The sequence below is a fragment of the Alligator mississippiensis genome, chromosome 11, assembly GCF_030867095.1.
Source record: "Alligator mississippiensis isolate rAllMis1 chromosome 11, rAllMis1, whole genome shotgun sequence".
Taxonomy (NCBI): domain Eukaryota; kingdom Metazoa; phylum Chordata; order Crocodylia; family Alligatoridae; genus Alligator; species Alligator mississippiensis.
In genome coordinates this window covers 52,779,618-52,794,256 of record NC_081834.1, presented here as the reverse complement: position 1 = coordinate 52,794,256, position 14,639 = coordinate 52,779,618, and the positions used below count along the sequence as shown (strand labels likewise).

The 14,639-nt window shown below is 50.6% G+C and overlaps 1 non-coding gene across 1 annotated transcript; it reads left to right on the top strand.

Annotated features, from left to right (window-relative positions):
- The first annotated feature begins 819 nt into the window (after positions 1-819).
- Positions 820-901, top strand: TRNAS-UGA (transfer RNA serine (anticodon UGA)). The gene has a single exon. It is a non-coding gene; the product is annotated as a tRNA-Ser (tRNA).
- The last annotated feature ends 13,738 nt before the right edge of the window (positions 902-14,639 follow it).

Genomic DNA, 14,639 nt, shown 5'->3' with positions numbered 1-14,639 from the left:
ACTCACCGGGCCTAAGAACCAGAGTCCCAAGTTTGTACAGACACGGAAAAGCTGCAGTGCCTGGTGACCATTTCCCTGTGCACCTCCCTGGAGAAAAGGCCCACATCTCCTGGTCACAGGGAGTAGAAACAGGCTGTGCAGTGTGCGGGCTGTCTCACTGGTGTCCAGTTTGAAGCCCTGAGTGCAGGGGCAGGTGGGGAGGGCTATGCAGCCTGCCCGAAGCTTCTCCCTATGAATGGGTAGTGAAGCAAGCAGACACACAGCTCGGACTAAGCAAGGGTTTTCCCAGGGGCTGAACACCAGGTATCCCTCCCTGTGTTATCCCTGGGAACTGCAGTCATGATCAGACTGCAAGTGTTAGTAAAGGGAGCCACAAGGCAGGACAGAAGGCCTGACCAGAGCAGTGAAAATAAAAGACCCAAGTGTTTCAGGGATCGCTGTTGACATATTTATTCCCCTGACCTTCACCCCTGGATTACCTATCTGTCCATTTGTAGGTCCACCCATGCATCCACTCATCCTCCTGCCCATCCACCCTCCCCCCAGCAAAAAGCACAATTATATTTGCAAAGAACAAAGGTTTAAGAGGGGCCTTTCAGGACTTTGTTTTGGGGATCTACCCCAAATGCAATGGTTCTACTCAGATCACTGATTTCAAAGTCTAGAGTGGTCATCATTAGCACAACTCATTTCTTTCCCCTGCTTGATGGCTGTGGAAGTAAGATTTGCCTAAAACAGGAATGGATGAATGCCTCTTAGTGACTCATGTCCCAGGACAAAGAAAAGAAAATCACTGTGAGGAGCATAGAAATTGTAGGAGTAGTTGTGGCCGAGTGGTAAAGGCGGTGGACTTGAAATCCATTGGGGTTTCCCTGCGCAGGTTCAAATCCTGTCAACTACGCTGTGTTTGGCTTTATTTTCATTTTTCACCAGTTGGTCACTGTCCAGCTATCAGCACTTCCCCTCTATCCCGCCAAGTCTTTTTTTTTTGTTCTAGCACTGGCAGCATATCTTGGTGGGCTACAAAGAGTTGGGGAAACACAAAGTTGTACCATTCCAGAGATTTCTGTTCACAACCTCTACCTCCCCCAATGCCACAATCAATCCTTCTCTGGGGCTAAGAAAAGAGCAAAGGATTACTGAAAACGGAGAGAAAAAGATGAAGGAGAAGTCAGCTGCTTTTCTGTAACCCATGACTCCTCTAAAACCATCAAAAGAGAATATATGAATCTATACAGATTTTTAAGAGAAGGTCATTTATATGTCGCCCAAGGAACTCGGGTATATCCTCAGCTTCTCCAATTGAAGGGAATTGTTAACTGGCAGGTGTGCTGTGGGAGAATTGCAGACTGCGCAGTTTCTCTCTGTCCCTATACCACCATGCCAGGACAGTCAGGGAACTTAACTACATACAAATTTATTTACATTAAGTTTTCACTAGAAAAAGAAACATAGTTATAAACATAGGTTATATATATATATATATATATATGTATGTATGTATGTATGTATGTATGTATGTATGTATGATATCTAAACAAATAACATAAACAATACCCTCTGGGTAAATGCTATAAAACCTAACACCAGTACTCCAGATAGAGGTAAGTACCCAATCTGAAACAGATAAACCCCCAAAATAAACATAGATAGTAGGCATGTGTGAATAGGCAACTATTTAATTTGGATTTGGATTCAACTGACTTGGATTTGGCTGATTCAGTTCAGAGATTTGAATCACTCTTCTGTTTCAATTCGGCCAAATTGATTCGGAAAAGATTTGGAGCTGATTTGGAGAGTATGGAGATTCGGCCATATGCTATAATGGGGAATCAATAAAATATTTATAATTATTTTGGTTTTTTTTGATGATTCAGATGAAACATGCAGGCATGCTATCCTCTGCTGAGGACATTGCACCTGCCACTTTTCAAGGTGATAGGTGCAGGGGTTTCTGGGAAACTGCACATCAAAATTCTGAAAGCCAAACTCATGTCACCTGTGTGTGTTAAGCTACAGCTGGGTGAAAACTGCAGGGGTGGTAGCTTGCTGAGGCCACAAAGCCTGCCAAATTTCAAGGAGATAGATACAAGGGTTTCTGGGAACCTGCACCTCAAACTGCAAACAAGCAAAACTCATGACAGGTGTCACTGGGTGTGTGTTAAAGGACAGGGGACATGAAAACTGTAGGCCTCCTAAGGCCTGCTGTGACCACAAATCCTGCCAGCTGTCAAGGAAATAGGTGTAGGGGGAGTCTGGGTTCTGGGGCCCTGCACCTCTGGCCACAGGCAGGCAAAACTCATGACATGGGTGCTTGTGGGACTGTGCGTGTTCAGCTGCTCCCTTCCTGCATTTGCACAACATGACGGTGTGCAACTGTGACGTCTCCTGTTCCCCTACAGCCTTGGCTCAGTCCACCACTGTAAACGACGGCAGGTCAAAATAACTTAGCTGGTTCAAGACCAATAGCACCAGCAGCATCAAAGGTACACAGGTGGAACTGTCACAGAGCCTTTCTTTTTATAAAGGAATTGACAGCAAGGAGTAAAGATGTTGTGTTGGATATATGTTACTTGTGGTATGTAGCGGCTTATCTTGTGTTTTATTTTTTATATGTTTATTATGAAAAAAACTGAACTAGTTAGAAAAATATACATCTTAGAAACCTTTTGGGTTGAAAAACCCTTTGTCAGGCTGAGGAAGTACATACAGTACAGGTCTTATTCAGCCCAGTGGCTGAGTGGTTAAGGTGCTAGACTACTAATATACTGTGTTCTGCATGCATGTGTTTGAATCCCATCCTTGTTAGTAATCACCTCTTTGGCAACTTTCTTTGTTCCTTGCAACAATCATATCTCCAGGATTTCTCCACTTGTTCCCCAAAGCTTCATTCTTAATTCTGCCAAGAACAGAGATAACCCCCAACTCAGTGGTGACCAACATCTAAAACAAGCACTACTCTCCGGTAGTGCTCCCTCTAAGCTGTGTGGTGCGAGCGGTGTTGCAGACACACCTGGCAGCGGAACATGAGCACGCCTGCACATCCATGCATGCTGCACAGCGAAAAGGGAATGCTGCTCTCCAGGCATAGGTACGGCACGCCTGATCTTGAGCAGACTGACACCACCTTCTTCTCTACCTGTTGGCGGAATTACTCGGTCTTCTCCCTTGCCTACTCCACCTTGAGCAGGGCTTGCATCTTCTCCAAATCCCTTTTGTGCTACATGGCACCAGGATTCAGAGCACAGGGAGGCCCAGGAGCCACATATAAGAAGTGGTTTTAATTTCTGGCCCAGTAATGATCCAGTACCAACCTTGGGCTACTGAAGCATCACCTGTAGCAGCTTTCAGCACCAGCAATCTATGGTAGGGTTTGTCCTCTTTATCCCACCTACAGCTGTGGTTTCTCAATCACCTCATATATATGGGTTGTGTTTATACATTCATGAGGTATTATTGTTGTAGTTTTTATTGATATCTCACCCTATCCAGGCCTCAACTACAACAACTAAAATGAAGGTATCTTAGTCAATTTGCCTAGGAAAGACCTGTCCAAAGTCACAGGCATGACACCTATTCACTGGGTAATGAATGAGTTAACTGACAGACCTCAAATTCAACTGCAGGAGAGGCAACTTCACCGAGCAGGTGCATTTCCAGTATGGTCAGCCTCAAAGGGACCGACCTGGGCTTTCAGGACTTTGGAATGAAACGTTGCTCATAACACATGCTAGTTGCATGTGCCACAAAATTTAGGGCAGCAGGCAAGAGTGAAGAGCACAGGCCAACACATGGGTGCAGTGCCAGTGACTTGGGAATGTAGGCTCAGGTGAATAAAATGACCTGAATATGCCTGTTCTGAAGGACACATCAAGCCACCAACAATTCATAAGCTCGGGCAGGCTTGCTGGGAAGCAATGACTGTCAAAAAATATTTCAGAGAAGTGATGAATGAGCATTTGAATATGAGCTCTCAGGACCACATACTGCCCAACAGGTTATTGCCATTGAGGGGTGCCTAATTTGGGAACTCAGACAGTTTGTGTAGTTACTGTTGGTTCCACCTGGCAGTAATGCAGCCTGTCATACGTTACCCCACTTGGTATGTGCCACAGATGTCTATTTTGTGTGGAAGAGTATGGCAGTGGTGGCATTGGTCCCCTCCCCCAGTATATGTCAGAGCTGCAGTGGCTGGGGAGCAGGCTGGAGATGCTGCTTGCAGTGAGAGGGATCCCTGCGCAGAGGTTATCCCAGCATTACCATGAAGCTTTCCTTTCTCATTCTGCCAGGAAGAGCGATGACCCTGTTACCCAGTCTGAAGAGCCTACCTCTCTGTGGTTCAAAACTAATAAACTGCTTTGATTTAAATAAGAGCATTTTGGTCCCCATCAAATTGGGACCTTGGTCATGTGTCGAGCAACGATGTTTGGTTTGTAGCCAGGAGGATCCACCTGCAGGAGAGAAGCCAACCTGAGAAACGGTGCTGGAGCTCACAGAGTCTTGGGCAAGCTGCCCCTGTGTGGCTAGGGCTGATGTGCCAGTGCGAGCAGCAAGGCAGAGGCTGGTGTCTCCTCAGAAATCGAAGCCCTTGGTCTTCCATTGGACATGCTCTGTGCCTATTTCCTTTTGGGCACTACCCTTTTTTGCTAATGTCATTTCTGCTGGAACATGAAAAGAGCTAGAAGCAATGAAAAGTGGCACCACATGGATTACTCTGCACTTTCCCAGTCACACGTAGGGGCAGACCAAATACCTCAGAGAGCAGAGGGGAGAAAGCTGAGGACATACAACATAAACACATGCTTCACAGGTTTGCTGGTTGTCTGAACACTCACAACCAAATGCTACAGCATGGTGTGCACTGCTGCCCACTGAAGATCACCAGTTCCTGCCATAAGGCACCTGGCTCCAATCGATTCTATTTCTTCTCTCCCTCAACTTGCTGCTACTAACTTGCCAGGCAAGTGGACTACAATTATTCCCATTCCAGGGTACAATACAAAGCAAATGCTGTTGAAACACCCTGCTTCAGTTACAAGGAATCAAATCCCCCCATTTCTGGGACTGGGTCACCAGCTCTGCCACCCCAGCAGCACACTTGAAACAAGTTGCTTTTCTGGAGCACACACGTGGGAGCGAAGCAACGACACTCATCCTTTGAGCTCCTGCACTGGAGCAGCCTGCCAGGTCAGATCAGAGTCATGATGCTGAGGTCACTGACCTGTGCAGATATGACCCAGAGGGATGTGGCACCTGGACATGCCCATCTCCCCAAAAAGTTCTCTCTGTCTTGGGACCACAGAAGAACTTCACGGGGAACATCCTTGCTGTGCAGCACCCAGATTTCCCATCACGATGTCTACAAACATGAGAAAGTCCTTCCTTACACAGCATGTCACTCCAAAGAACTTTTCTCCATGAGAGGTTGGAGGGGCTGAAAGTGCAACAAGAGTGGAAAGACATTTGCCACGTTCCTGAAGGCCAGATTCTTTGAGGGCTCTGAAATCCAACAGTGGAGTACAGGAGATGCCATGGGGGTTTTGACAGAGGACAGGGGAAGCAAGATTCACCCCTAAATATCCTCTCCCTGTCCAGCATCTTGCCACCTTTCTTCTGCTAATGTCCAGACACCCTCATGGATGGGGCCACCCCTGCTCTGACCCAACACAGCATTTCTTGATCTCCAGGGGTTCTTCTGTTATTCCCCCTTTGCCTCCTGCTGGCATTCCCTGAGGTGGGGAGTGCTGAGCAGAGATGTGGGCTGAAATTCAAATGGATATTTTAATTGCCAGGTCCCCACCGGTCTCTCATCACTTAGGAAAACGCTGGAGATGCCAGTCTCCTTTGGGCTCCACCTCAACTGCCATGACTGACATGCTCCTGCCCACGGAACGAGCCCATGAGATGCTCCTTTGGGCTTTCAAAAAATGGTGCTGCATCTGTCTGTCCCACTCACTGCTGCCCAGCACTGATCCCTGCTCAGTCATGACGGCCACTGCCTGGAAAGAATGCGACCCTGAACCCCGCAAAAGAAGGTATTATGGAGGTGTCCGAATGGCAGGTGCAAGGGCAATGGGGCAGAGCTAGCCTCACTGTGGATATGCCACGGCCCCTGCCTGCAACTTGTGCCCATTGCCAGACAATTCCAGAGGTTACCAAGTTGCAGAGCTCCTGGGTGCTGAGCATTAGCTTCAGCCAGTGTCCTTGGAGAGAGTATGAGGGCATGGCTTTTCCTGGGTTGAAGACCAAAGTCCTGCAGAAAGGTCCAAGCATCTCCCTACATCCCATTGCAGTTCAAAAGCCCTTGCATTGTCACGGCATGGGAGGGAGGAAGGGAAGCTCAGAGCTTCCAGGATGGCACTTGCCCCAATCCACCTTTGGCGGAAGGTGCTGTCAATGTGAAGCAGCAGAGCCGTAGTTTACAAGTCTGGGATCCCCATCTTCTATCATGCACCTTGTCCACACCTGGTAAAGACTACCCCAGGTGAAAATCACGTGAGAAGCTTGTCTCCCTCTCCCTCCCAGATCCGGCCATGCCCACCTGTGGCAGAGCACAGGGTGTCTCTGCCACTTTAAGGGCCTGGAGCTGGCAGCCTCCAGGTGCCTGATTGCAGCAGCCATTTTGAGGCTTATATAAACCAGGCAGTTTGGCTGCAGGAGGTCAGGTAGCAACATTGCCTGGCTGCAGGGCTGCTGTGAATGACCTGGAAGTAAGGGGGAGCTGCAAGGGGTTGGCAGGAGGCTCCTGGTCCTGGTCCTGGGCATGACCTGAAACTGCACCCTGCCGGGAGTGGGTGGTCTGGTGGGGCTCTCAGTGGTGCGGGAGCCCCCAGGAAATGCCAGGCCAGTTATCACCCCGGTGAAAGGCGGGTCGGGGCGCCTTAACCCCTAGCTCCCACCACCACCGGGTGGGTAACCCCTGAGCTGGATGAGGGCCAAGAGGGCCAGTGTTTGTGAGGGGCCCAGAGAGGGCGGACCCTGAGAGTGGGAGTGATGTGGGCAAGGTGCCACGGTTGCTCCTAGGAGGAAGGGAGTAGTGGCACAGTGAAGCCCAGTGTTAGTGAGTGGCTAGAGAGACCCAGCCCGAAAGGGATAGTACCCTCGACTGGCCCATGCTGGGGCCAGGACCAGTGAGGGTCAAAAGGGCCGGGGGCCCACCGCGAGGGACGCCCAAGAGCCGGGGGCCTGGGGTCCCGACTGGCCTGGAGGTGGGCCAGGGCCAGGTAGCTGAAGGTTCCAGGGGAACCACACCCGAGAGGGGAAGATAGCTTCGGGGGGGGGGGTGAGGTAGCCCGGTTGACGGCGGATTGGCCGCCTGAGTAGCGAAGATCATAGTGGGGTCTTGCATGGAAGATTCTGGGGGCCCAGTGTGGGGCCGGTGAGGAAGAACACCATGATGCCATCTGCGAGGCCTGGGCTGTGGTATTAGGGGAGGTCGGAGCCGCAGAGCGCCCCCTGGCATCAGGGCATTATAATGGGCAGCCTCCCGCTAATTAATTAATTAACAGCAAGATGTGGCAGGTGAGAAGGCAGGCGGTTGCCGCAGGAACAAGTGAGCGGGCCACAACTTGGCTCGGCAGCAATGCCTGTTACAATGGTGCATTGGCCGGGAAGGTTTCGTACAGCAGTGCACAGCATTGGACACTGGTTTGGCCGTATCAGGGAAAGAATCCTTGGGCCCGGAAACAAAGAGAGGGGAGAACAGAGGCCTGGCCTAGACCCAGAGTTTCCGCCACAGGTTGTGGTGTCTCTTCAGCAAGCAATTCAAGGCCTGCGGGAAATCGCTAGGCGACAGGCTCTGTTAGTAGAAATGATGGAAAGCAACCCCACCCGACCACTGATCCCAGTAGGGATGTGTGGCTATGTAGCCAAGTGTGACCCTGAGGGGGGAGATGAGTCACCTGCGGTTACGACAGAAGTGACGATAGAGGGCAGAACGGTCTGGGCTATGCTAGATTTGGGCTCGTTGCAGACCCTGGTGCAGAGTGCCCCTGGGCATCGGGGCAGTCAAAGGGCAGCCTCCCGCTTAATTATCATCTTAATTGAACTCATTATCATCAAAGGCGTGGCAGGCGAGATAAGCGGGCGGTTGCCCAGAGACAGGTGGGCAGGCCATGAAGAGCTCGGCCCTGAGTAGGCCTGCTGTCACGGTGACAGGTGGGCGGGCCACAGAGTTTGGCCCCAGGAGGCCCTCCCTGTCACACCACCTGATATTTTTGTGCCCATCTGCCCCAACCCACCCTAGCCAGAGCTAACACAGGTGCAGAACTGAGTAAGGGAATTGTGGGGCAATGAGTAAGGGAACTGTTGCCCCACATCCTGTCTCCCATGGGCTGTAGGAGTGGTTTGTAGTGGGTAAAAGGGCTTCCTTGTTTACCTCGTTTTGTAAAATCCATGCTGCTCTACTGCTGGAAGCAAAGCAGAGCGTGTCAGGGTAGGAAATGGAGTGCTCTCAGACCAGGACCTGAAAGAAGGCCATGGCAGAGAGACCACTAAATCCTAAATATTAGACCACCAGGGACCCACTTAAACCCATCGTGTTCATTTCTGATTCAGTCTTGGGCCCCTCATCTGCAGAACGGACATGAATTATATCTGTAAAAGAAGGAAGGGCCTGGGCAATTGCACTCTATATTCATATGCATACTCGTAGATTCCATAAACATTAGGGGCTGGAAAGGACTGCGCAAGATCATCAAGATCAGGCTCCCTGCCATAGACAGCAAGTCCGTGGGGATCAAATGATCTCAGCAACAGACATTTAAATACATTTAAAACCAGTCCAGAGTTGGTGCTTGCACCACATCAGTGGGAGTCCGTTCCAGACCCTGGACACTCAGACTGTAAAGAAGTTTGTCCTCAAAGAAGGGTGCCTCCCTTTCTGCCACAGAAGCCAGCTTTAGTCGTGTCATATTTCTGGAATAGTCTCACCCCCAGGGTCTCAGCACCACAGTTGGCATCTTGGTGCATGTTTCTGCGTCAGATTAGGGGTGCATCATAACACTCTATGTGGCCCTGTGAAATCCCTGGTATGTGGTGAAAAACTAAGCCCATCAACTATAGAATGGGGACAAAATCCACCCTCAGAAACACAGGCAGAGATGTTCCAGGATATGGCACCAATCATATTCTGTGTCTATTTCTGCAACCTCTAAATGCTTTGGGGAGGGGACAGCCTCAAGTTTTCTGTGCAGAATGTCATCAGGGCCTAAAAAGTTCACCCTGCACCAAAACCCGGCTCTCCACACCCAGGGCCGAGTCCAGGGCCAGGGCCAGGGCCAGGGCCCTAGTTGGGCTGGAGCTACAAGGGTCTCCAGCCCAGCACCAAACATGAGGTTTGGTGTCCCTGGCTGATGGACTCATGTGTTTCTTACGTTTTCACAACTGGAAGGGGAATAAGGTCAGTTGGGCTGCAGGGCAAGTTAGTAGCTGCACCATCGGGAGGAGCAGAGATGAAATAGACTGAAGCCAAGCAGTTCTTGACAGAAGCTGCTCTTCAATGGAGTGCGGTGTGCAGTGTGGTGCAGGGTCACTCTGGTGCTAACCTGGTGTACTGTCTCACTTACGTCCTTCCAACACTTTGACCTCTGCCCTATGATAGACTTGAACTGGCTCCTTCACATTTCTTACAAAGGGAAAAACAGAGCAGACTTTGGAAACAGAAGTTTCTGCCTCACTTGTGGCAGGGTCATAGTACACTTTCCAGTACCTTAGCAACATTTACTCCATGCCTTTCTGCAAGCAAGTCTGTGTTGTCCCTGAAGCATACAGTGGTTTCACCTGCCTTACATATTTGTGATACAAGGACACAGGAAGCTATAAGAATTGGATAAGCAGGTGCAAGGGATGCCACCAGTGCCACCTGCCACACTGTCCAGGTACAGGAGGACATTTTAGCATCCATCTATGAAATTTTTCACTCTCTGAAACAATTAGACCACTCTGAGCACAGCTCAGAATCCCCTGCTTTGAAGTGCCAGTACTGCCCCCCTCTCCCATGCTCTCCAACAGGACTTTTTTCAGGGTGGAAGAAGCATGGAGCTTCCTGCCTCTGGTTTCTGTGGCTGACCAAAAGGTGGGGGAGAGCCAAGTCTGGGGTGCCCGTCTTGGATGGGGCCAGTGGCAGTGGTAGGTGGGTCTTCATTTCTAGCACCTGTTCCCAGGTAAGGCACAAAGGAGTGATGTGGCTGGCATCACATGTCTGCCTCTGTGTTACACAAATGACCAGTTAGCTCAAGTGATGATTTAGTCTTTATGAGGGAGATAAGGCAAGACGCCATATTTATTGATTATAACACTCAAAATAGCTCTCTCTCTCACACACAGTCACACTCACAATCACTCTGCATATGTTATTGTACCAAAGTCCATTGTTCAATGCTACACTCAGGTGGCCATACTAGTGAGCATGAGGGTTTGGCATGCAGGGAGGGTTTGAGAGGGGATGTGAGATTCACGTACAAATATACTCTCTCTTTCCAGCATTTTGCCACTTTTCCAGCTGCAAGTGTCCAGACAGCCTCTGGGATGGGGCAGCCCCTGCTCCGATGCAAGGTGGCATTCCCTGTGCTCCAGGGGATCTTTTGTCATTCCCTCTTTGCCTCCTGCTGCCATTCCCTAAGGTGGGGAAGGCTAGGCAGAGGTCATGGCCTGATATCCTTATGGATATTTTAGTTTTCAGGTCCTCGCAGGTCCCTCATTCCTTAGGAAAACACTGGAGTCACCGGTCCTCTTTGGACTTCACCTCAACCCCAGCATTGACACACTCCTGCCCAGGGAACAAGCCCACATCATGCTCCTTTGGGCAGTCAGACCATGGTGCTGGGTCTGACAATCCCACTCCCTGCTGCCTGTCACCGATCCCTGAATGGGCATGACTCCCACTGCCCATGAAGAAAGTAACCCTGACACCCAGAACGGAAGGCATTAGGAAGGTGTGTGACAACCTGGCAGGTGCAAGGGCAACCAGGCAAGGCTGGTCTCACAGTGGATATGCAGCAGCCCCTGGCTGCCCTCATGCCCATTGCTAGACAAGCCCAGAGTTGGCCGAGTTCCAGAGCTCTCAGGAGCTGAGCATTAGCCAGAGTCAGTGTCCTGGGAGAGAGGGAATGGCTTTTTCTGTGATGAACATGAAAGGCCTGTAGAAATGTCCAAGCACATCCCGCAGCCCATTGCAGACCCAAAACCCTGGCATTGTTCTGGGAAGGGTGGGCGTGAGGCTCAGAGCTGCCAGCATGGCGTTGGCCCCAAACTGCCTTTGGAGGAAGGTGATGTCAGATTCAATCAGCAGAGCCGTAGTTTACAGGTTTGAGAGGGTTCCCCATTTTCTGTCACGCAGCAGTTGTCACGTTGTCCTGACATGGGAAAGGTTCCCCTGGTTGGAAATCATGTGAGAAGCCTGTCTCCCACTCCCTCCCAGATCCACCCATGCCCACTTCATATTTTTGCACCTTTCAGCCACAACCTACCCTAGCCAGATGTAATGCTGGTGCAGAACTGAGTAAGGGAACTGCTTTATTCACATCTTGTCTCCCACATGCTGTAGGAGCTGTGGGGAGTGGGTTGAAGGGCTCCCTTGTGTAGCTGGGTTTAGAAAATCCATGCTGTTCCACTGCCAGAAGAAAAGCAGAGGAGTGGTGGAGGAGGAAAAGGAGCCTTCCCTGGTTGGGAATCAAACTCAGGCTGCAGTAGTGAGAGCACCAAGGGCTAACCACCAGGGACCTGCATACCCTATTCTTTGTGCTCATTTCTGACTCAGTCCTGCACCCTTCATCTGCAGCATGAATGTGAATTATAAGTGTAAAAGAAGGAAGGGCCTTGGCAATTGTGCTCTACATGTATCGGCATACTCACAGATTTCATAGACATTAGGAGCTGAAAGGGACCACATGAGATCATCAAGTCCAGCCCCCCTGCCATAGACAGCAAGTCTTCAGGGATCAAGTGATCCCAGCAACATAAACATCCAAACGCCTTTTAAATGATTCCAGAGTAGGTGCTTGCACCATCTCCAGGGGGAGTCTGTTTCAGACCTTGAACACTTGGACCATGAAGAAGTTTTTCTTCACGTTCAATCTATATCAGTCTTCTAGGAGTTTGTGGCCATTGGACCTTGTTATTCCTTGGGGAGCCCTGGTGAACAACTGTTCTCCCAGATCCTCATGTACTCCTCTTATGTATCTACAGGCTGCCACCAAATCTCCCCTGAGCCTTCTCTTCTCTGGCCTGAAAGTCCTATGTCCCTCAGGCTCTCCTCATAAGGTTTTCTGTCTTTGTTTTTCATCATATGGTTGGCTCTCCTTTGATCTCTCTTGAGCTTATCCACATCCCTCCTGAACTGGGGGTCCCAAAAGTGGATGCAGTACTCCAGTTGCAGCCTCACCATGACTCAGTAAAGTGGGTGGATGACATCCCAGGTTTTGCTATAGATGCATCGATGGATGTGTGGCAGAGTTTGGTCAGCTTTGCTGCCCACAGCATCACATGTTGCCCCCCACCCTCTGCCTCTTGGTCCCAAGCAGACCTAGGCACCTGGGGATGGAGAGCTCTCTTGAGAAACTAGGTCCCAAACCTCACTCGCAACATTGTCCAGGTTTCTGGCTTTCTTACTTGGAAAGAGGCTGATTAGGAAGAAGAGGGGAGGGGTGCCTTCATGCCTGCCATAGAAGCCAGGCCCAGTCATGTCCCAGCAGGATACGCTTGGGAATCTGGTGGTCACACCAAAGGAAAAGGCAGAACTTTTAAACAAATTCTTTGCCTCCATTTTTTTGGTCAGGGACTGGGACATCTACCCACTGGGATTCAGGACAGACCCTGGAGAAACTCCACCAGGCCTAGGGTCAGTGAGGACTGAGTTAGGGAATTTCTGAAGGGGCTGGACATGTTCAAATCAGCAGGTCCAGATGCTCTCCATCCCAGGGTGCTGAAGGAATTGGTAGGGGTCATCGCGGGGCCCCTGGCATGGCTTTACAAGCACTCATGGTGCTCTGTCCGGGTGTTAGAAGACTGGAAGAAGGCCAATGTGGTCTCCATTTTCAAAAAAGGGAGAAGGGAGGACCCAGAGAACTATAGACCCAATAGTCTTACTTTGATCCTTTAGAAGCTCTTTCAGAAAATTATCCATAAGCATATCTGTGAAGGACCAGCACGGAGATGATGCTCAGGGGCAACCAGCATGGCTTCGTTAGGGGCAGGTCCTGTCAGACCAACCTGATAGCCTTCTATGATCAGGTCACAAAATCAATGGATGCATGTGTCATGGTAGATGTAGCCTTTCTGGACTTCAAGAAGGCCTTTGACACTGTCTCCCACCCCATTCTCATTAAAAAGCTATGTGACTGTGGCATTGATGCCTACAGTCAGATGGATCACAAATTGGCTGAGTGCCCACACCCAGAGAGTGGTGGTGGATGGGTCATATTCGACCTGGAGGGATGTGGGCAGTGGAGTCCCCCGTGGCGCGGTCCTTGGGTCCTCACTGTTTAATTGCTTTATTAGCAATTTGGTAGGGGGGGTGAAAAGCACCCTGTTCAAATTCACTGATGACACCAAGATTTGAGGTAAGGTGGGCACACTAGAAGGGAAGGACAGGATATAACAATGGAGCTGGACAGGTTACAGGGGTGGGCAACTGGGAATAGGTTGGGATTCAATACTGATAAATGCAGAGTACTGCACTTGGGCAGTAAGAACCAGCAGCATACCTATAGGATAGAGAACTCCCTTCTCATAAGCACAGTGCCAGAAAGAGATCTCAGAGGCATTATTGATTCCAAAATGAACATGGGCCGCCAATGTCAGGACGCAGTCAATAAGGCCAAATGCACCTTGTACAACCGCCCCACCACACACCACCCCAATAAGGCCAACCGCCCAACGTGACCCCACCCCATTCCCTGCTTTTTTCCCCCCTCTTGCCCACTGCCTGTCTCTTTTTTCCCCTCCATTTGGCAAGGAGAGAGAGCCATTGGCCTACACATGCTGTTGGGAACCAGGAGCTCCATCTCAGGTCAGAGCTAGCTTGCGCATGGGGCTGGCCAAGGACAGAGAGAAGAACAGGCCCAGGGTTGCGGGTCTGCTTCAGCCCACCTCCAATCCTGGGCCCGTTGTCATGTGAAGAGAACACGGGGAATTGGAAGTGCCAGTGCCCCTTCTGGGAGAGGGCGTGCGGATTGCCATCCCCGCTACCGCATATGGACCACAATTTTGGCCCAGCGAGAGTTGACCCACACTCGTAGGCGTTCCAAGTGAGCAAAGCCACAGCGGGTGTGGCTCTTGTGGGGGCCTTGTGCGGAGCTTCAGTGCTGGGCCCCTCATCTTCCCCAAAGACTGGAAAGGAAAGAGAGCTGTCAACCAGAAAAAGGCCCTGTGGAAATCACGCTTGATTTGGCAGGCCAGGCCCAGGTAGACCTAGGCACCAGGTGGTGGCCAGATCTCCTTGGAGGCCGGCTTCCCAAACTCGCTTGCCACAAAGTCTCCATGTCCTTGGCTCTGTTCCTAAGGATGCAGCTGCTTGGGAAGAAGAGGGGAAGGGTGCTTCTCTTCCTTGCGGAGAAGCTAGCCCCACATAGGCCCTGGCTAGGGAAGAGCCCATGCCCAGGGGCCCCAATCCCAAACTTGCTGTGCGGGTGCACGTGTCA